The sequence below is a fragment of the Phalacrocorax aristotelis genome, chromosome 8, assembly GCF_949628215.1.
Source record: "Phalacrocorax aristotelis chromosome 8, bGulAri2.1, whole genome shotgun sequence".
NCBI lineage: Eukaryota > Metazoa > Chordata > Aves > Suliformes > Phalacrocoracidae > Phalacrocorax > Phalacrocorax aristotelis.
In genome coordinates this window covers 24,826,109-24,849,715 of record NC_134283.1, presented here as the reverse complement: position 1 = coordinate 24,849,715, position 23,607 = coordinate 24,826,109, and the positions used below count along the sequence as shown (strand labels likewise).

At 48.2% G+C, this 23,607-nt stretch overlaps 1 protein-coding gene across 3 annotated transcripts in view; it reads right to left on the bottom strand.

Annotated features, from left to right (window-relative positions):
* HTR4 (5-hydroxytryptamine receptor 4) overlaps positions 1 to 23,121 on the bottom strand; it is a 140,588-nt gene extending 117,467 nt beyond the window's left edge. For all 3 annotated transcript variants that reach the window (XR_012662082.1, XM_075102059.1, XM_075102060.1), the window contains exon 1: positions 22,994 to 23,121. The gene's annotated coding sequence lies outside the window, so the exon portion shown is untranslated. The remainder of the gene's footprint in view (positions 1 to 22,993) is intronic.
* Between the last annotated feature and the right edge of the window lie 486 nt (positions 23,122 to 23,607).

Below are 23,607 nucleotides of genomic sequence, written 5' to 3'. Positions count from 1 at the left end.
TTGCATTTTCTTCACTTCTAGTGAAACAACCAACTTTTACTCATACTGACACAGACCATCATAAAGTAAATAAAAAACCTGCTTGTCCTAAAAGTTGCAAAGTACTAAATTAGCCAAAAATAAATGTCCTTGTTGAGAAACAAGTTCCAGATGTGTCTGCCAGACCCCTTCCATCCAAAGCTGCAGTATTTAAGGGTCCACAACAGCCTGGACACGAGGAAAGAAATTTCACTGTTGTTGAAACAAAAGCAGATAATTGTTTGAGAGGCATTTCTATCTGCAATCCCTGGATGTGTTTACCAGGGCTGGAAGGGAAAGTCCATGGGGGCTTGGTTCACATCATGTTAGTGGGAAATCTGGAGTCCCTGCCAGGACTTCTTTAGGACATTGGTGCAAGCAGAGTTAGGACACCAGAGGAAGAGCCACAGGGAAAGAATGAAAATGGAGGGTTTGCATGTGCACCTTCCTTATGCATGCCCATGACTACTGCTGGCAAAAGGTGGCTAATCATAGATTCATTATGGTTGGAAAAGACCTCTAAGATCATCAAGTTCAACCATCGACGCAACACCACCATGCCTCCTAAACCATGTCACAAAGTGCCAAGTCTACATGTTTTTTGAACACCCCAGGGATGGCGACTCCACCACCTCTCTGGGCAGCCTGTTCCAATGCCTGAACACTCTTGCAGTGAAGAAATTTTTCCTAATGTCCAATCTAAACCTCCCCTGACGCAGCTTGAAGCCATTTCTTCTCATTCTATCGCTAGTAACTTGGGAGAAGTCACCAGATGGACAATTCCTTCAGAAGTTCTTCTCCTCCCTCTGTCATGTGCTATTACAAGGACAGGTTTATCACAATATGTCTAGCCTGTGGGTCTCCTGCACCCTTAGGAAAGTAATTTATGCATTTGGTGCCTATTTCCCCTTCCAACATTTTTATCCATTTGAATCAAAACCTGTTATGGAAAGGGCAGTGTTTAATGGAGCCTTGGCATCCTTGAAGCACCAGAAACCAAACAGGCCAGACAGTGAATCCATCAGGCCTGAGAAGGGCTCTTAGGACAACCTGCAAGTCCTCCATGAAAGTGGCCCAGGCAGGGACCTTAACCTCAGAGTTCCCATAACAGCTACTACTCCTTAACCACGTTACGCTGCCTGTGTGGAGCAGAACTGAGGGCTCTGATTTTGGGTTTCTGTTACAGGGAGAGTTACGGGGTCTACAGGTAGGAGGCTGTGGGGCACCTGAGCCAGCCAACAGCATGCTGGGCATAGAGAAAGCATCTGTCCTGGGCGGGATCTAAATGCTGCTAGCCCCCAGAAGTGATCTGGCAGAAGATACAAATCCTTCCCACACTTGGTTCTGACTCTAAACTTGGCAGTGGCTGACCCAGATTTTCTTGCCAACTCCTGTCCAGGTCCCGCATGGACCAAGTTTCCTTCTCACAGTTTGTGGCATAGGAGGGACAGGTGTGAAAGCTGCCACTGTGCGTGAGATGCCCGAGGGTCTGCATTGCAATGTCACCAGGGCAGTGGCTGGAGCTCCCCTCAGCCTGCTGAGGAGGAGGTGTTCTTGGTTCGGAGGGGAGCTGTTGGCAGTGTGTTGCAGCTGCTGCCCAGGAGGCGATCAGTGTGTGTCTGTCTGTTAGCCCCAGACGTGCCAGGTGCCTTTATGTTCAGTAAAAAGCTTTTTGCTTTGCCATCTGGAGAAGAGTTTCCTTCCCAGAGGTATCCCCTGTTATCCTGGAGATAACTCATTCCTCTGGTTCTGTGAGCTGTTTGCAGACAAGCATGTGAGGAGCATGACCTACCCTCTGAAGTGACAACTGCATTGTTAGCACCATTCATTTGACCTTCAGCCAGCTTAAATACAGAAAGCTTAAACAAGCATTATTATAAAGTGAATTTTAAAAACCTGCTTCCTTGTCTTGTATGATGTACAAGATGGGAAAGTTATGGATCTGTCTGCAAGGAGAAGTGTTTTTTATAACATAAAAAGCCCAGCGATGTCAGTGCAAGGGAAGCATCTGCATGTGCTGCCCTGCCTGTGCTCTGAACTTCCCTGGGTGCACATTCAGCTGCCCTGGGTGTACACTGAGCTGCTCTGGGTGAGCACAGGACTGTGCTGGGTGCACACTGAGCTGCCCTGGGCATGCTCTGTTAGCTCCAGGATGTACATCTGGGCATGACCTGGCACAGCATCCTCTCCAGCTGCACCTCCAGCTCCCCATGTCTCCCCACCCAACTGCTTCGCTGCCCACACAGCTAAGTGTGGAACACAAAGCACTAGCATGTCTCTGTTAGCTCTGACGATGCTTCAAGCCCATGGGCTTACATCAATCCAGTCTTGAAGATTTTGGAAGTGCTCACCCAAGACTGCCCTCCCAGGTGTGCTCATGCTAGTACAGTGGGGCAGCTTTGGGACCACACACATCACATGCCTGACTGCCCCGGAGCCAGCCTATGCCAGCCATCTCCACTCAATCGCTGAAGTATTTTTTTCATGTGTCTTAATAAATTAGCTGAGAAGAAACCGCAGTGTTTAAAAGAAATGAAAAAAAAGTAAGAATAGCTTCAAAAGTCTACACAAAAGCAATGCTCTCCCAAAGCACGTGGAGGCAAACCAGGTACAGCTCCTCTCCAGCCTGCCCTCCCCATCCTGCCTGTCTCATAACTAAGCTTTTCTAGCCTCAGTGGGAAGACAAGGTTACATCCTCTCCCATCTCCAGCATAGCAACAATCATAAAGATGATTTTAAACAAATTTCAGGATCGTAGACAGGAACTTCTCCACACATTTGGCAAGTGAAGGAAGTTAACAGTACTGCATTCATATAGACCATGGGAAACCCAGACACAGGGAGGTTAAAGGCCATGACTAAGACTATAAACTCAAACTAGTAGTAGAGCTGGGATTAGAAATCAGCTTTTCCCTACTCTGAGCCTGCAAAACATCTGCATTCCTCTCCTTTCATGAGTATGAAACAGGACTCCAGATTTTGGAGTGCCTTTAAGTCACCAGCTAGGCCTTACTCTCTTCTGATGAAGATAATCAACCATGGAAAATGGGATGCCATGGCTGCAGAACAGTTTTATTAACACCTTCTAGGTCAGCTGAGTTTAACATTTGGCTCCTGGGCAGTTCAGATGTGATTCCCATGACAGGGCTATGCGACGTGAATGGCAGCAGAGCTGTGCCGACAGGAGCCTGGTAGGTAATGCAGCCTGTGGCTGGCTCTGCGTGGCCTTGGCAGCACTGCTCTGGAGCCACAGCCTCCCTCACTGTAGCTCTTGTGGCTGTCACTGTGCTCGTGGATGCAACATTGCAGCTCCTCCATCAGGTGAGCTGGCCACTTATCTTCCAGAGAGATGCCACAAAAGATGCTCCCTGGTGCAGCCCACCTGCCCAGGGCTCCATTGACACAACTGGCAGATACTTAAAGCTTGAAGGTAGTTTTTGTCCCCCAAAATCACAAACTTGGAAGGTCGCGCAGCGGTCTGTCACTGACCCAAAGTAACAAAAGATCAGAACCTTTCTCTCCTGCAATGCAGAGGTGCAGCAGCAAACCTCTGTGTTAAATTGCCACCCAGTGTTAGAGCACGGGATGCCAGAATAAACTACCAGAGCTTTTTCACACTGTACAACTGGAATTTATAATTCTTGGTTTGCTGTCTGATTTCCATACAGGTCACACCCTCTGGCCATGTGGTGGCCATAACTTACCCTGCTGCACCAAGCAAAGTCCTTCCAAATTCAACACCATCTGATCAAACGACTATAAACAAACTAAATACCAGCACAGCTCTTGACAGCTACAACTGTTAAAATGTTTATTCACCCTGTGAGCAAATGAGCTAGTGCTTTGGAATGGTTATGGTTACTAACACTTGTCTAACTTTAAGAAGCTTTTATAAGATTTTGTAAACTTCTGCTATTAAATGTAATTTAACTTCTATCTTCTGGACAGCAACATTTCTGGAGGAGGAGGATTGCTGTAAAACAACTGCGTATCAGGCTTTTAACTAAGATTTATCTCCTGTTTGAGCAAAAGTAAATCACTACATAAGCAATGGAGTTGTATTTGTCCAAAACCAGGAAGGGAGAAAAGTATAAACTGATTCTGACTTTTCTTGTGTTCCTTGGGAAATCTTATGGGAAACAAAACCACAAAGAAAATACTTGAACTTATAAGCTATGGCAGCTTAGAACTTCACCTGAGCTTCAGGTGAGTTTCAAGTAAGACCAAGTCTCTCACCATTGGTCCAAACAGGGCAGCAGACCATGGAGCTAGAAGTTCCATTCCTATCAGGAGAGTGCCTCAGCAGTCTATGCTAACTTTATTTGGTGGCCTCAGTTCAGATGAGTGTGCTTCTATGCACGCGCTCCCACACACTTGAAGCCTGGTGGACATGCATGTGAGTGGCAGCATGACAAATTAAGTTCATAAGCACTTGGCAGTGTCCTCAGGTTCCAGTGCCCTAAAGATCTGCCAAAACTCATGGATGGAGAAAACAAAAAATGCAGAAGAAAGGTGTTTCCTTGCAACAACATGTGTAAAGGGAAAAAACTTCAATCCTCCCCTTCCGTAACAAACCCCATCATTTTCTTGAAGTCCATCATACTTCCAGTAGCTTCTTTACAGATGCAGGCTAATGAGCTCTCAGTGGTAATGCTGTGCCACAGTGGGAGGAACCACACTGCATTTGGAAGAGACGAGATTGGATAAAAAGCCTCAAGGAGATAGGCTTCATGAGCAATTCCTTCAAGCATAGATTATCGAGTATGGTTTAGTTTTATATTTCATAGTTAAAAAGTTTGCTGAATCTCTCCTGGTGTTCTGGTTTTGTGTTCTGGTGCAGCAACAGCTGAAAAGCTGATAAATCCTGATGCTAAGGTACACCCTTGGACTGCTTATTTGCTGTATGTGACTAGACCCTTCTCGGGGCTCACTAGCTGGTTCCCAGAGTCTAAGTTCAAAAGACAGTTTCACCTTGGGTTGTACCATTCATTGCAAAGTCAGCGAGAACAGCCACATTCCCTTCCCAGCCAAGCTGGTGGAAACACTACCATCAGGTTCCACAAGCTGGTTTGGTCCCTGCTAGAGAATACAAAACACCAGACCTTGCAGATGGGTTGAATGAGGGTCAAGAAACAGATATCGTCTACAGAGGACTTGCCAAGTGCAGTGGGAGATGGCAGTCCTCCAATGACCATGCTCTCGCTCATCTCACATTTTACTGCTAGATACCAGTGCAAAACCTGCCACCTCTTCCCTAGAATACAACATCAAGAAAATAGAAGGTCATGTAAGGCTTGTTATACGCTCATTACACCAGTTTATGGTGTCTCAATGGGAAACACAGACAAAATAACCATCTGTAAAAATTACTTCCAAGTCAAGCAAGCCTTCACGGTCACTCAAAACTAATAATTTGTTATTTTGGTCTTTTTTTTTTCCTTCCTATTTGTCATTCCTGGGAAAACTCTTCAGGGTGAGACCTGTTGTTTTCTCCAAATGGATCCAAGAAAAGCCTGATTTATGCTTCTCTGGACTCTCCCATCACCTCTGTCCCTGAGCAGCACATCATCTGTTTGCTCTCAGCAATCCTTTCAGATCCTTCCAAACACATATATTCATCATCACATACTTTTCTGCTTAGAGTTTATTTTACCCTAAAATCTCTTGGCTCCAGCAATACTGCACTTTTTCCGTGTGTCCTAACATGCCTTTTCAAGATACTATTCCTTTGGGGAAATAAAGTGAAAATCCTAACTTTAGAGTTGATTCTCTCACTACATCAACTAATTCTATTTCCTTCATTAGAATCAAATATGATACCCACCAGCACAAGAGATCCAGCTAACAGTACTATGGCCATAACCTCTCTGTAAATCCCTTAGAAATTAACTGTAGCTCACAGATCTTTGAGTGCTGGTATCAATTTATTGATTTTTATCATAATCATGATGTTAATATCTCCTGCACACAGTACAGTAATCCACACCTCTTGACACTCTGGTGCACAATGAAGCTGCCTTTGAACAATCACACCACTCTCATCTAGCTCAGGAAGCTCCTACAGACACAATAATATTTAAAACAACTGTGATAAAAGACAAATAATAAAAAAAAAGACTGAAGAGCATATGGTCTACAGCAGAGGCCAAGAAGGGACAGGGAAGGTTGCACTGTCTGCAGTTTGCTGTTGAAGTTAAATGTGGATTTATAACTGATTGCATCTTCTGTAATAAACCTTCCTGCACACCTGACTTCCCTGAGATCTTTTCTAACACTCCTACTGATGCATGAAACCATTTCCATAGGATTTGTTAAAACTTACTATAATGGGTCATCAAGGTTACTGTATCACTTGCAGTGCAGCTTGTTACGGGTACGGCTTTTGCACGTGACTAACAGCCATGTCCACTAAAAGCCAGAGTCCACGGACTGTGAATTTATGAATATCATGATCTGTGTGTGTGTTTCATTGAGTTTTTGGACCTTAGCCCGCATACTTCCTACCCTAGACCTTGGAGATCCCAAGTGTGTAGGCACCATTTGAACTAACTTCTGCAAACCAGTTTCATTTCTGCACACTCTTTGGATGTTCATGTGGCTCTTTTTCACATGGAAAAGCCGTACAGGTAACAAGCTTTAGGTAACTACTCCCCCAGTCCTTACCTGGGGACCACAATATATGGGACATAAGAGCCATAAAGCATTCATACACAGGTAAGTTATCCAGCAATATGGTGTTACAGCTGTTTTACAGCTGCAGACCAAAGGTTTTCAAAGGCATGTATGGTCTAAGCTTCAGCATTCTGGGGTATCTTTTTTTAAATCCATTCATGTCTTTTTTCACACAGTTCTCTTAGCTACTCCAATTACAAGAACACAAACTGTTCATTTGGTGGAGGCTTAGGAACATGCCTGGGGGATAACATTCTCCTCAGAAGGTCCCACCTGGACCTGCTACACAGGTCAGAAAAAAGACAAAGTTCTAGCCCAGACAACCCTGTTGAACAGCCACCAGCGTTAAGAGATAAGAGAATAACTAATCAAAATGCATTTCTATTGCATTTCTATAACAAAGGCAATATTCTTTTGGAAGGGTTTATTCAGCTGTAAGAGGTAACAGCAACCCCTAACTGTCAGTGTACAGTTCAGAGCACACTGCACAATTGGCCAAACAGCCAGGAGAAGGGCGGTCGGGAGTGTACGTCTCAGAGATGGAGGCTGAGACTGAGTTAGGAGGATAAGAGAGAGCTGCTTAACTCCAAATTGCATATTTCGTTCAGAAAAACGACTCTTCCCCTCCTCCCTGCCTTGGGAATAAGGACCTAGCCTCCTTCATGTCTAAAGGCAAACCTAAAGTGAGCAAGGGAAGGGGGAAGGAGGTGCAGAAGATTCCAGTTATCGGCTGAAGCACTGGTTGGCCGTAGCGCTCGCTGGTGGGCTATACCCCAGGCAGCGCATCACACTTTTATAGGTTTTTGGTGTTGGTTTTTTTTTAATTTCTATATACCTCTGAGTCCAACAGAGAGAAGAGATTTTGAGCTGATGCTCTTCTCAGTTCAGCAGAGACAGCCAGAGGTGCCTTTCTGAATTATAACCATGGTCCCAATTTTCCCCCAGAGAAGCCCCTAGGAAGCCATCAGTACCAGCCTGCAGCCCTGCTCTGGTGCAGCCCTGTGCGTGGTACAGCCCTGCTCCTCCTCCTCCTCCTCCTGCTCCTGCTTCCAGGCTGAGCTCTGGCTGAGAAGTGAAGGCATGGAGGGGGAAGGAGGGCAGGCTGAAAGCCGGGAAGGGGAGAGCCCTCTGAGCCTTTCAGATGTCAGGAGCTGGCTTGAAGCTTTTCAGCAACAGACATCTGCCTCCCCAACCCCTCTTTGTTTTCTGAAAGCAGGGGAACGTGCTCCCTCAGGTGTAACTTTTCGGCTGCACAGACCTCTGAACTGTTTGTTTGACTGTGTGGAACATCAAAAGGAAATGTCAGTGAGGTCTCTGCGATCCCTGTTCTGTGAGGCCAGGTTTTTATGTCCGTACTCACAGCCGACTACTTTATTCCTGAAGCAGTGATGTTCAAGGCTCTGTTTAATGAGTGAGATAGTGGTCAATACAACAGACACCAGTTCACTTCTCCCTATTCATCAGCCTGCTGCTTCCCCTCCCTCAGCCAGTCCCTCTACTGCTTTACCCCATCCCATGCCCACTGCTAAAACCCTTCCTTATTAAAAGTAATAGATTGGGCATTTAATTTTCTCTTTGCATGGCAGGAAACTACATCAGGTCCTGCTATGGATGATCCAGAAGCAAAGTTTCAGCTCACTTAGTACAAGTCACTGTCTAATGCAGGAAGGGATGCTATCAGCTCCAAGCGGTCGGCTATGGCATGCTAGTTACCTCTGAAATGTGTTCACTCAAGGAATTAATGGGCAGAAATCAGATGTTTTCCTGCCTGTTTTCATCACAGCTCAACAGAAATTGGGATACAGATGGGGAAAGTGCAGGGGAGAAGGAGTGTGAGATGTGATGAGAGAACCAATCCATCTTCAGATGAGGAACTGATTTTGCATATTCTTTTCCTGCCTTTTTTTTTTTTTTTTTTTTTTTTTACAGTAAATAAAGAATTAAGGAAGATTGATGAAAATGTGTCCATTCAGGCAGAAGCTGAATTTCCTGCTAATTGCTTTGGTATGGTAAGGAAAGAGGGAAAGCATTGGGACATTACAATAAGCAGCAAGTGGTGTGATTGGTGACTACCCAAAACTTTGTGCCTGCACATATGTTGCTAATGATAGAAATTAGAGAAGTTTTCTTAGAAAAGCCCCCTATTTAGTGAATGATGGTGAACATCAAAAAAAGATCCATCTTATAGGCAGCCAGAGAAGTTGAAAGCCTTTTATCATTGCATTTATCTTGGCTGAACAAATAGTGTCCAGGCTCTGCTCCCCAGCTTTCCCCTGCACCAGTCTCACGTGCAATGCAGCTCCCGCAGGCCCCAGCTGTCCCCAGGCACCTGCTCGCCCACCAAGGGACCCAGCGTCTCAGACTTGCCTTAGGGCGGGAGCCGGCTGAGGGCAGAATGAAGAGTGGCTTTGCCAAAGCCCACCATGAAAAGGAGCAGCACAAATGAGATTAACCCTTGTCGTCCACTAAGTCTGTCTGTTTCTCTGCCTGCAGAGTGGGTCTGGGTTCACACGGAGGGGGAAGCCGATAGGGAATGTATGCTGAACAAGCACCAAGAGGTATTTGGATATGCATCCTCGATGCACTCAGGAAGAGGGCAGGTTACAATGTACCCTTTAAAAACACCCCAGCAATGAGCATAAAGTGTCTCTGTACAGGGACACAGGAAACACTGACCTGAGACAACCTCCTCCCCTGCTATCTGTATCTTCGGTTTATTATATTTAACCATGCTTTTGATTCAAAGGAAGAACATCCAATGGAAAAGAGCATCAAAATCTTTCATCAGCACCAACTTAGCAGATCCAATAAAACCTCTAGTCATGACCAAATCAGCAGATCTGGTTAAGTAACGTTTTTCCCCTTGAGCTTTCTTTGTGATCTTGGCTTTTCCACAAAAAAAAACCAGACTACCCTGAAAACAGACTTTTCCCAAAGGAAGTTTCCATTTGTTACTTAAAACCAAAACAGTACCAAGAAAATCTGCTAGGTCTGTCATTTAGTTGTTTCCGCTCCACATTTCGTTTCAGACAGACTGCGAAACAGCTTCTTAGGCCATGGAGAGAAAAATCAGACAGAAAAAAAGGGCTGGGAGAGACGCTGAGGAGCTGTTTAATCAGACCCAACTATATTTTAAGCTGCTGTAGATGGCACTTGGGGATGGAGAGTCCACATTCTCCTTATGCATTCTCACAGGGGGAATACACATAGGGATTATTCTAGGGTCTCTCCTAAACCTTTCTTGATGCATTTTATTGCTGTGACTTCTTTTCCTACCCCCAGCAGACACTGAGGTCCGTTTATTACTCTCCTTTCTGCAGACACTCCTGCATCTGAAGAGCAGCCACAAATCTGCCCTGGCCGCACTGACACTGACAGAGCCCAGCCTGCCCCAGCTCTGCTCTTCTCTCCTGCTGATTTCTGAGAGCTCTCCCTGACCTCTCCCATACCTTTCCTGAAGTGCAATTCCCAAACCTGAAAAGGGTGCTGAGAGGAATGACTCCTTCCCCTGCCTTACATATCACATTCTTCTGTATGAGTGCTGCTACTGTGTTCGCTCTTTTTCGGTATTAGTTGGTGGGTTTTGTTGATTCCCTGCTTTCTGTGTATAACTTTCATGTCCTTTACCATGCATACCTTCTGAACTGGTCATTTTCCATCTACTTCTTGGGCAGTCAGTGATTCCTGCCTAAGCACAGCTCATCATCATCATCAGGTCCATCAGTCTTCATATCAAGATCCTTCCCCAGCAGCATGAGAAAGTCTCAGGAGAGAGATTTCTGAGTTTTGCACTTGATCCATCTTCATAACCTCTCAGTCAGGAGAGGTGGGCACTCGGGTGCAATAAGGTTGACCCCCACCAGGGCCTGATAGGAAGCAGACTCTGCACCCAGTTCCTGATACAAGACACGTGCATCTCTGCCACCTGGGCTATGAAAACATGTTGCCAAGAGCTACATGCTCATAGTGACTTCCTGCAAATTTTCATGGCTCATGACTGAATTCAGGAGGAGCAGACCACACTGCAGAGGCTATCACACATCTGACATGCCAGTGGAAGTGGCAGATTCCTGCAGACAAAGTTGATTTCCCAGAGGGAAGCCTGCCACATGCTAGGGAAAGCTCAGCAGAAACCCTCACACAATGTGATCTTAAGATCTGTTTAGGAAAACTGTCTGTATTTATAATCAAGCCTGGATGTATGAATGTGGCTTCTTGTTCATTCATATGAGATGCACCCACTCCCAGCAGGGAAAATGCCATCTTGATGTTGAAATAGGAGCTCATGATCTCATCCCCCTTACGTGGCCAAGCACGTGACACCATGTTTATGCCAGCCTTGTACTCCATCCCCAGCGCAGCACTGGCTGGAGGACACACTATACCTGATCCAGTACATAGCCTGCCAGGACAAAACCCACTCCGTTTAAGAGTGTTTTGACAAACTTAGATGACTGACAGAGGGCATGCAACCACTTAGTACTTCGCATTTCTGAGGGGGCACATGGTGTCATCAACCTGAATTTGTCCTCACGTGGAAGCACAGCTTTACCACATATAAGTACGTTAAAACGTAACTTCACATACAGCTGTTTACTGTAGAATCTGGAAGGCAGTGTTCCTTGGACCTGGCTCTTTCCTCAGCTGCTCTCACCACCATTAACAATTTCATTTATGGCTTAGCATTGCTCGCAAAGGCCGCATAGAGGAGACAAGTTTACAAGCAAAAAGGCTCCAGATAGTCTGCCAGTGCCTCCCCTATTAACAACAGAGCAGCACAACTGATGAGGAACCCCTGCCTTCATTTGGCCAAGTAGCATAGAAAACGTAATTCACTCGTCCTTTAAAAACTGCAGGGGGGCAAAGAAACTTAAACTCTAGCAAGGTTTTTGCTGTCTAAGTAATGCTCTTATAGAGGGACAGCCAGAAGAAAGCTGAAGGGATGAAGACCTTTTCCCACAAAGTCTCCACAAGCAATGTGGAAAATCCATCTCTCTGCCATAAAAGGAGGGAACTAGTGTTGCTCCGTCCTCCACAGCAACCCCTACAAATTCTCTGGGATCCAAATTTTAAATCCTTTTTGGTGTTGTCCACCCATCTCTTATTTCCCTATTTAACGGGAAGAAAAACATCTCCTTTAAAAGCAGGTTCCTCTGTGAGCTCCACCACCGCACGATGCACACCCTCCTCCCTTTGCCGAGCTCAGGAGGTCACCCCGGGACATGGTGGTCAGCAGGCGCTTCATGGGGGCATGAAAGTCCACCTGAAATGGGCTGGACACAAACTCCTGGAGGAAGACAACCTCTTGTGGCTGGCAGGCCACCAGCCCCTGCATGTGCAGGCTGTGACAAGGGGGAATGAGAGCTGCAGAAAGCCTCCTGCATGCCTCTCCCTGTGCTGCAGCTCTCTGGGGAGATGAAATGCATCTTCCCTCTCCAAATCCTTGCTCGGCTGTGCTGCAGCAACTGCCATCGGTCCTGGGAGAACCTCACATCCGGCCCCAGCTGCCGTCACAGGGTGCTGAGGGTCAGGCTGGCACTGTACAGCCCCAGCAAGGAACACTTTCCCTGGAGGAGGAAGGCAGGAGGTGCAGGCAGTGATGTGGAACTGGGAAGGTTTGCCCAGCAGTCTTGCTGTGCTGGCTGCTTGATGCAGTGCTAGCTATGCTGCATGGTGGCATGGCGTCCCATGCCTGACACTGTTTTTGCCTGGGGTTTGAGCTTCAGTGAAGGATGAGAACCTTATGAAGTTCAACAAGGACAAGTGTAAGGTCATGCACCTGGGAAAACATAATCTGGGAGTGCAGCACAGGCTGGGATCCACCTGGCTGGAGAGCAGCTCTGTGGAAAGGGACCTGGGGGTGCTGGTGGACAGAAAGCTCAGCATGAGCAAACAGTGTGCTGCTGCAGCCAAGAAGGCCAACAGGATGCTGGGTTGCATCAAAAAGGGCATCACCAGCAGAGAGAAAGAAGTCATTATCCCACTCTACTCAGCGCTTGTCAGGCCACACCTGGAGTACTGTGTACAGTTCTGGTCCCCTCTATACAAAAAGGATGTGGACAGGCTGGAAGGGGTCCAGAGAAGGGCCACCAAGAAGCCTGCCATACAAGGATAGGCTGGGAGAGCTGGGTTTGTTCAGCCTTGAGAAAAGGAGGCTCAGAGGGGATCTCATCACCGTGTACCAGTACTTAAGGGGCAGCTACAAAGAAGATGGAGACTCCCTTTTTACAGTCACATGGAGAGGACAAGGGGGAATGGACACAAGTTGCTCTTGGGGAGATTCCAATTGGACACCAGAGGGAAATTTTTCACAGTGAGGACAGTCACCATTGGAATAATCTCCCCAGGGAAGTGGTTGACTCGGCCACGTTGGACACCTTCAAGAGTCGTCTGGACTGGGTGCTGGGCCATCTTGTCTAGACTGTGCTCTTCCTAGAAAGGTTGGACTAGATGATCCCTGAGGTCCCTTCCAACCTGTGATTCTGTGAGTGTGCGCTGTGTTTGCCATTTTTCTTTGCAGAAGTTTTTGGGGTGCTTTTCCTGCTGTTGTTGCTTTTCACCAGGCTTTTTTAAGTCTTCATCACCTAAAAATGTTTTCATGTGCCAAGATTAGAGCTTTCGATCTCTCTTGGGTTCCCTATTTTTAGATCCTTGATCTGGGCTGTCGTTGCTAATTTTTTTGTATGTTTGTTTTTAAATAAACAAAAGCTGTAATAATTAATGTCTGGGGACCCAAAGAGGAGTGAAGGATCAGGTGTTTGCTAAAGAAGAGGGATGCGGCTGTGGAAGAGAGAGGAATTGACTGGGAAACACTGCAAAGCCAAACATCCCAGAATACCTCACAGCTCATCTGTCAGGCAGCGATGCAGGGAGGCAGGGAGTTTTTGGGATGCAGGTAAACACAGATGGGCCAAAGAAAGGCAGTCAACCTGCCACCATTATAATTCTTACTAATAATAAACAATGGAGTTTACTCACAGACCACAGCGCTCATCTTCAAAGTGGCATGCTGCAGGAATGCTTGGCTACTAGAAACCCTTCATCTGACCCAAGCCTTTCTCTTGCCCTTCTGCCTGGCCAAGTGAATCCTGGTGCGTTGCTGGCTCTAGCAGTGCAGTGCAGCACAGGGACTAGCAAAGCAAGAGAGGAGTACATGGGCTGTGCCCCCTCACCCTCCACAGCAACCACCCACCAAGGCAAGGGCTCCAAAATCCATCCTGGGGGCCACCAAGTGTAGGTGGAAGACAGGGAAAGTCTGGGCTATGTTACATCAAATGCAAAATATGCAATTATCTGATTTACCCAAGAACTACAAAAAACCTGAAGTATAAATCAGCTTTCAAAGACTCTTTCATTCCTTACCAAGCCAATGTCACCACCCCTGGCTTGCAGGCTTGGCTCAGAGTGACTATTGAACACAGGCCCCGACACCCAACCAGCGCTGCAAATGGGAGAAACCTGGAAATATATGAGATGCCACCTGGGTCCCCAGTGCTGTCATTTGGAAAAGACAACCCTAAAGCCTGCCCTGGAATTAAAAGCTCTTCCCTCAAATGTGGTGAATGCAAGGTTGAAGACTATTCCTTGAAGACAAAGCCAGCAGTTTTTAATCAGCTCCTGTGATTTTCCCCGACCAGCAAGGCTCTTAAATTCATACTAGCAACAAGATGCTTACTTTGTGCTTCTTTGACATGCCCCTACAGTAAAAGACAGCCTGGCTCCTAATGAAAGACTTTCGAAGCTGCAGATGCTGAATTGCCTGTGTCTCTGAGAGCAGGTCCATATGCAACATGACCTGAAAGACAGATCCAAGAACATGGATAACTCCAGAATGGGAAGCAGATGTAGGCGAAGAGGAGGGAATGGGAACTTCATCTTCCACCAGCAGCAACTGGCTCCACACAACTGGCTCTTACATGCTTGCACAGTGGGCCTCTCTGCACAGGTCCTGTTTTACTTCCATCAAATTCTCACCGACTCTCCTCAGAGTGAGGGCAGAGGGGTAATGTCCAGACCCATAGCACTGCATATCATGAGCAAATCCAGCCCAAAAGAATCTCTTGTACCTTACAATTGTCCCACAGTGTGTCAACTGTATTTTCTCTTCTCAAAAAAAACCACAACAAACAAAAACAAAAACAAAAAACACCCAACTTTGCACTTCTAGAAAATATTACTTTTTCTAGAAATCTCCTAAAGTTAAGAAGGGCACTACAAGCCCCAAATATTCAGTCACCTGCTACCTACCCCATCCAGCCTCTGACTCCCTCCCTCTCCTGCCCCTCCAGGCAGGAAGGCTATACACATCAAAGTATTTACTGATTTATGCAGTCTGTGGAAGCCAAGAAAACTTTCTGTTTCCCCTGGGTACTCTGGGGCTTTACGGCATAACACAATGCTGTGAGGTGAACCTGGCTGCTCCACCTCTGCCGGCTGTCAGCGTGGGCATGCAGGGTGTTGTCCTGCGGAGCTGCTGTGCTCTTCCTGCCACATTTCAAGCAAGAAGCTGAAGCATCGAAGTTCTCCTATTTCTTCTCACTGGCAATAGCAGGACACCAGTTTTTTGTCTAAGTTTAAACAGGACAGACATGCACTATCCTCCTTAATACATCAAGCAGATCATGTCTCCAGCAGAGAGCGTTCCCAGGGCAATGAGTTAACTCTCCTGGTTTCATCCCAGAAAACACTGGCTTCAGAGTAAGTCCTGGAATCCATTCAACACAGACAGGTTTTTCTTTAGTTGTCTGTCAGGACCTTTTGGTTTCTAATGCTTAGCATATGCACATTTGTACTAAATTTGGTTTAAAAGTCGGCTCAGACCCATGTGAACGATGGTACAAAGTGCACCGGGGGCGGGGAACACAGCGAAGGAAAGGAACTGCCCAGCTGTCAGGAAGGATGGCATCACCACCCTAGAGGGTGGCTCGGAAGGCTGGCTCCTCTCTGGGAGCTCACCCACACCTTTCTGGTGCAGCATGCTCAGCCTCCAGCACCCTGCCCAACCCTGGCGATGCCGCAGTGCCAGCATCCCCTTTTCTTCTTCCCATGGGTTGCTATTCATCTTCTGCCCAGTAAATAGGATGTTGCTTCCTGAGGTGCCCTGCTAATTTGAACAGCCAGGCTCATGAAGTGAGGCACAATGCAGCGTGCCAGGTCTGGGCTCCAGCAGTGAGCCCTGACTCTCTTCTCTCCCCATACAGGCTCCACCTGGCACTGCACCACCCAGAAGACCATGTGTCTTCTCACAGAACAAAACTCCCAGGAACAGCCTAGAGTTTGGCCCAAGAAGGCAAAGAAGGATTCAAACCACTACCTGAAATCACTCCATTTCATTCTGTCCTTCCGGACAGCGTTATATCGGCTGTTTGGAAATCCTCACCATCAAGTGAGAATTTAAACAGGTTTTGATGGGGGTTTTTGTCTTCTATTATTATTACAGAAGACAACTGGTTTATTTCTTTTTTATTATTCCCCATCTGATATTTTGGAATTAATCAAGAAGACATTTCCTTAGCTACAGTTTTCCTTTTGTTTGCATCTTTCTTTTGTAGGTAGGACAGCAGAGAAGGCGATCAGAGAAGTCCTTTTCTGGCTTTAAAGATCTGCATATTAAATTAGTGATATTATTACTGTCAGCTTCAGTGTGGGCAAGATTTTCAGCTTCAGAATCGTTTTTTCCATGGATAAGCCCCTTTCACTGGCATAAATCTGTGCCATGTCACAGTAGCGGAGTATATCACCTGTGCCAGGCAAACTGCTAGACCTAGTCAAGAGGCTGGGGCTCTGCAGGACAGGGGTTTATACCTGGCCCTGCTGCTAATCACCAACACTGATTTAGAGAAGTCCCCTTTTCTCTCAGCATCCTTTCTAAAAGACTGAAACAACAGCACTGCTGTCTTCAGTAAAGCGTACAGAGAATGCACTAGTTTAAGACCAAGGTATTATTATAACAACAGTTTATGCTCCTTGACTACCTGGCCAATACTTTTTCTCACCTGGAAGTCTGGTGATAGCAACAGAAGACTACTTCTTGCTAAGGAGAAGGGTGATTTGGAGAACAACCCACGTGCTGGAGTTTAACTTAATGCTCTCTTTTCCTGTTGTGACTCTACCATTTGAACCCAGCAAAGGAGTTTCGCTGGACATAGCATTCTGCTGATTCCTAGTGTTCTTAGAAGATGCTTTCTCTTCATCTTTAACCCTTCTGCTCATTACTATTTCACTGATTCCTTTAGCCTCCCTTATCAGATACCTACATGTTCTAACTTCTAATTTATATTCATTGCTATTACCTTCCCTTATTTTTCTGGGTACAATGTTAACTGGTTTGGGGTTTTTATTTTATTTCCTCTTTCCCTTCTCTGCCAAATGATAAAAAGTTTGCTCAGCAGTTTTTCCTGTTACGGAAAACATGTTTTTGTAACATGCCCATAGAGGGCCCATAAAAAGGAAGCACGTTCCACTGCTTTGACTCATCTAAAATCAGCTGCATCCTTCAGTCCTAACAGGCAGACCCCCGAGAAGGCAGGGTTAGGGTTAGATTAGGTTAGGTGGGGTTAGGTTAATAGTGGCAGCTTTGACATCGCTAATGTTAAAGCAGACATGGCACACCATAAAAGAGGTCAGCACTTCAGCAGATTGCCCCAGACATTCTCCTCTAACTTTTCTGGTCCATATGAAACCAGCCTGGACCTCACCTTGCCAATCACTTCACTACAAGGGCCTAATGGTTCACAGGTTCACACTCTTGTTCAGCTGAGGTGTCCCACTGGAGTCAGGACACCTTCTTGCCTGACAAGCAAGGACTCGTGCATTTGTTGGATCCAAATGTTCAGCTGCATCCTTCAAGTCATCTCAGGGAGATCCCTAAGAAAGGCTTTAAAGGTGGCAAATGTGACTTCCTAATATTAAAGCAGCCATGGCACACCATAAAATAGATGAATGCATTTGTTGCCATCCATCAGCCTAAATTAACCCTTCTGCACTTGAAGACAGTATTGTGAGCTTTTCATGGATGCTATGAGAGTGGGTGCTCACATACTGAAAGGGATAATGTAGAATTTTACTCATTTCAAGGACTTTCAAGCATTAAGGTGGAAACCTCAGGCAGGACTACCCACAGCACAGGTGTCCCCTGGGGTGCCAGAGCCAAAGCCCAATAGCAGACTCTCCTGCTATGCCCCACACACAAAGAATAAGAAAGGAAGACATGTTTTAGGGATTTGTTTCTAAAGACAAAGAACATGACATGGACCCTGAGCCTGGGTTTCTGCTGGGAGAGATGCCTGCAAATGAATGGGTGGAACTGCTGGCCCAGAGGAGAGCTGACTGTGTCTCACCCCACTTTATTGTACAGCATCAAATCTGTCTCCATGGGAACTATAAGGGCAGAACTTGTCTGTGCCATCTCAAATGGAAAGGTGGGGGGGGGGGAGCCAAAGAAAATAACAAGCCTCACAGCAATGTGGTTCTGAGCAAACAGAGCCTGAGCAGATGGCTGAGCAAGTGCCCTGCCGCCACCCCACACCGGCCCTTTGCTTCACTTCCTCTAAGCTAGGATGAAGCCCTTACTCTGCGGCTCTGCTGTAGCCAACAGCAGCTTTGGCGCTCGGGGCTGTAAACTGTGCCGCTGCAACGCAAATGCTGAACAGTACCCACCAACCACAACTTCAGCTTTGCAATGTGTGGCTGAACACGACTCTTGCCCAGCCAGAGATCAGAAGGCAGGCACCAAGTTAGGGAGGGAAGCAGAGAGAGTGTGGGGATGCAGCCAGGAAACGGGTGCATGTGCGAGTGGGACCACACAGGCCTGCTTTTTGGAGGTGTACAGAGCTGACCGACTTCAAAGAATTCTATGGGTGAGAGTACCTTTACAGATGGAGATGAGGGCAGCATGGAATAGGTGGGAGTGAGATATACTGAAGGCAGGGTACTGATCTCCTGCCTCAGCTCCTTGAAATACAAATCCAGGGATCTCGGAAGCAAAGGGGAGAACCCAAAAGAAAATGCTCTCCCTGCTCAACTTTGTACAACAGGTCCAGATCCAACCTCTGCTGCACCAGACAAAACCAAGCCATGGCTCTGTAAAACCCAGGTCACCTATGAATAAGCAAACCCTCCTGTCTGCATCAGGACATGATAAAAACATGCCAGCATCACCAGCACAGAAGATCAGCAAGTGGCTTTTCACCATTATCTTCCCATCCCAGCCTAGAAGAGACTCAGGTGGGCTGCCGCTGCACCCCAGCACCCATCTTAGAATGGTGCTTAGGATGACTCTCGCCCTGGAGAGCAGCTGCCACCCCACCACCCATCTCCACCAGTGCACAAACTGCTGGGCAAGTACACCTCCAGCTATTTTCTCTAATTGTTCCCCTAATCACATAAAATTGTCAAAGTTCAGTTTGCCTTCTTACAGGTAATTTGCGCTCTATCATGCATTGCTGGCTGTGTCTCTCACTGCAACCCATGTGTCTGCAGCCACTCAAATACATTAGGATTGAGAAGGGGATCAAATTAGATTATTTGTTCTAATAAAAATAAGTCTAATGGAATTACACAACAAGACCGGATTAAAGTCAGCTGGTTTGAATGCGCTGGTTTCAGTTTCATGTTAGCTGAGAGAACAAGCATATGGCTCATCCCCCACCTGTCTCCCAACCCCCCCATTAAGGCTCCTGTGGGAGGTAATCCACCCTCTGCACCAGCTGAGGCAAAGGTTAGATCATGCTGACGACCACCAGCTTTTTCAGAAAAGCAGCCGCCCCACAACAAAATGTACCAGGGCGAACAGGGAACCCCAGGAAACAGAAGTGCAAGGAGATTAAATGTGAAATCCATGAAGCACGTTCTCCCTCTTCCCCATAAATCGCTCCACAATGAGGTTCTTTGCAACTAAATGCAGCCTGCCCGGCTAAATACCAGCGCTCACCCGTGCCCACATGGCAGAAACCTCAGGGCTGTAGCTGGCCCTGAGCCAAATAAATATGCCTTTGACCTTTCCTATGGCTTTATTCCTACACACATGCAGGAGGCAGGAGCAGAAAATATGCTGGTGTTCAGTCCTCTGGAGACCTGAAGGAACTGCCCTGCCTCCCCAGCCTAGGTGTAATTCATTCATGGTGAGAAATGATGCCACACTTTCCCCCCACCCCCCACTACACCAGCATAGAGGAGGAATGAGGTAAGACAGCTGAGGGCAAGGGTAGGCCACAAGTGCAGGCCTGAAGGTAGAAGTTCCCATTGCCAGCTGAGACCAGTAGGGTGAAAATTTTGGGGGTCAGTGCTGGGCAAGCAGAAATTGTCCCCTTGCTCCTCGGCATCGTCATAGTCAGTGTTCAGAGTGAAAAACTCTGCTTCCTAGAGCAATCAACTGGGTTTCCAAAGAAACATCTACACCATTTAATTTGGTGTATTGGTCATCTAGACTTGGAAACTCTTTTGAGAGACTACCTGAGGAATGAAGCACAGGAATAACAACATCAGAACACAAGACGGTCTCTAACTTGGCACTCATTGCTGTCTTTTTCAGCCAACTGCCTAGGGAAGCTGTAAGTGGATAATTAATTAGTAGTCTTCCCACAAGGGAAGATTTTCTTTAACCCTTAGGAGCTTAGCGATCATTGTGCCCCAACACAGGAGGCTCTATTGACTTGGCACACCGTCACCCCAGGTGTTCAGCCGCAGAGTTCACAGTATTTATACGAATGTGCACCATAGTCCTTGTGCTAGATCCCCAGGCAGCTTATATCAGCATGGCTTCGCGATAAAATTACTGAGAATACTTCCATTTACAGAAGCTGGGCATCTGCATCTGTGAAGCACCCCGAGCATGGGGCAATCCTACCCCTCTTCTCTGCTCCTGTTCACCAGCAAGTGTTGGAAGGACAACATTCTCCTGCTTTTCACTCAAATGACAGCTTTGCTTTCAAACGCAAACCCACCACAAATATTTCCATATTGTGTACCATGACAGCTTGGACATGCAGGGCAATACATTGCCTCCTCACACCTTCTTGGCATATGCTCCATACCCTTCGCTTGCTGCTCCTCCAGTACAGGAGACAGGAGGAAGTGTGGTGGACTCCCCACAGAGGACACCCTGGTCCTCAGCTCAAGGTGCTCAGCTCCTTCTTCCGTCCCAGCACACCACAGCACCAGATCTGGATCCTTCCCTGTCCTGCACATTCCCCCAGGCACTGCCTCCTCCTGCCTCCAGCCAGGAGCAGAGGAGTTTGGAAAGCAGGAGACACTTCAGGTGTCCTCAAAGGAAAAGTGGGGAATTCCCATCTCCTCCTGTTCATCACCCCTCTCACCACAGGCTGCCTGCAGTCCTCTGTCCCATGTCAAGCTGTATCTCCCTTGCATTCATCAGGCAACCCCTTCCACCACATCCAAACAGACAGTTCTGACCCAGAGGACTTAGACCTAGACTGGCAGGCACCCTTGCCGGGAGGAGCACCTTGCTCTTTGTCCTGCCTCACACTTCCTGGTGATAGGGACTACTCAGAAAAGGGGAGCAAGTGTGGGAAACCAGGCATGGCAGCTGGCTCTAGGGGCTGGGGAGGAGGAGGTGGGGGTTCACTGATGGTGCTCACAGGAACACAGTTGGTGCAGAGGAGCTGCATGTACGATTTGGAGACTTCCTAGAGGGCCTTAATGAGCCAACAAGCACAGTCAGTGCACTTGTTCCTCTTCTCTTAAATCAGTGTTTACACAGTCCTGGGGAAATTAAACTATTTATGTCGGTACCCAGTAGGAGACTGTTTAAGGAAATAAGATAAACATACCTTAGTGTGTAAGTACTTATTATTTAAGCAAACACACAGGTTCGTTCATATGTTTGTTTTTCAACGGCATTACTGGACGGTGCTGACAGTGCCGAGGTCAGGCTGGGAGAGGAGAAAGGAAGGAGTGAAGGTCTTTTCCAAGGAGAGAAAGGCAGCTGCTGCTCCTTGCACATGGCAGGAGTTCCCCCTCCTGGCGGGAACGCTGCAGGGAGCCGGGTCCCTGGGGTCACCCCTGCCTGGTGGGAGCACCTGTGGCTCCCTCACTATATTTTCCTCCAAAGAGCAGTCGGACTGCTGCAGCATCCCGAGCTGCCTTCCCCGGAGGCTGACCTCAGCCAGGGATCCATCATCCCCTGCTACAATGGCAAATTCGACTAGTATCCTAAAAAACTCTACCTTACCTTTGCTATCCCAAGCAAAAACAGTCAGCTGCTGTAACACGGGACAGAGAAAATCATTCTCCCTCAAGAAACACTGGGCAATATTCCCGTTAAAAGAAAAGTATTTTATTTTTAAAAAGAAATGAAGTCATGACGACATCACACACTTCAAAGCACGGTCCAGGCCAACTGGGACCTGCCTAGGAGCTTAAAGCTGGCAAACCAGGGCCCAGCTCCTTCCTCGCTGCCCTGAAGCAGCAGAAACTTGTAGCTGCATAATGTTTTTATTACTCACCCTTCTATTAAGTTTCTAGAGGGGAAGTTTGTTTTGGAGCTAGGAAAGACGCCTCAGGGGGTTGAGGAAATGACACTAGTGTCACACTCACAGACACAGCTCTGTCTCTCCCGGTGTCAGATCCACAGACTGGCTCCACTCCCAGTACCTGACTCAAAGCACTTAGACACGAGCAGGACCAGCTAACTTTCCTCGGGTTCGCTAAGTCTGAACAAGGTGCGTGTTCAGCAGCAACAAAACGCTTAGCTTCAACGACGCGAGCTTGGAAGGGGCACAGCGCTTGGATAGCTCGGATGTGATGGGAAGCTTTGCACTACGGACCCTGACTGCCAGAGCACAGAGCTGCCTGAACCCCCGTGGCTCCGCTCCTGGAAAACACCTTCTTCCTTCCGTGGCTTCACGTAAACGAGGTTTCCCGCTCCCGCCGAGCCCCACCAGTCCCTGTAACTCCCCCGGTGGCCCCGGGCTCCTGCCCTGGCCCGGCCGCAATAACGCTTCTCGCCTTCCTGCGCATCACTAGTGGGAATTCCAGCAGTTAGGTGAATGCCGCGAGTTGAACAGACACGGAGGCACGGAAGCCGGCGGGCACACGCGCTGGGCACGAACACCCGTGCAAAACCCTCCTGCCCGCCCGGCTGCGCCGCCACACGCGTGGCAGCCCTTCACCCGGCCGCGGCTGCCGGCGCCCACGGGTGCCCGCGTCCTTCCCCAGGCAACCGCGGATCGGGCTTCCTCCCCACCGGGACGCCCCCGGGTACCACCCCAGCCGCGCGCGGGCCCCCCACGGGGCAGGAGACACCCCGGCCCTCCCCGCCGCCCCCCGGCTCCCCTGGCCTCACCATCGCCGTGCCCGAGCCCCGCGGCTCCCCCGCTGCGGCTCCTCATCCCGGCGGCGGGGCTGGACGGGGCCGGTGCGGTGCGGGGGGGCTGCGGCGCTGCCTGCCGAGCAGCCCCCGCCCCCGGCCGCCCCGCCCCGCCCCGCCCCGCCCCGCCCCGGGAGCAGAGGGGCTGCCGGGCCCCACCGCCCCCCACCCCGGCTCCTCCCGGCTCCCCCTTCCCAGCCAGCCCCGAGAAAAGTTGGGTCCGTCCCCTCCAGGCCGGGGGGCTGCGCCCCCGTGTCCGTGTCCCCCCCCGCCGGCGGCTCCGCCCGCCCCCAGCAGCGCTCGGATACATCCCCGAGCTACCCCGGGCGCTCAGGGCAGGACCAGCCTCCCTCCATCCCGGCGAAGGCTCTCCGATGCTTCACTCTCTCTCCCTCTCTCGGCTTTTGACGCCAAGTTCAGCGATTTGTTTTTTTATTTGCGGGCGAAAATAGCGGAAGGGAAGTGGAGCCCAGTGAAATAAATGGCGGGAGTGCATCTTTCACTTGCAGTGTCAGCCCTGTTCATTTGACATTATACAAGTTTTGGCAGCTGAAAATCTGGCCCTGTGACCCTTATAAACCTCAGCCTTG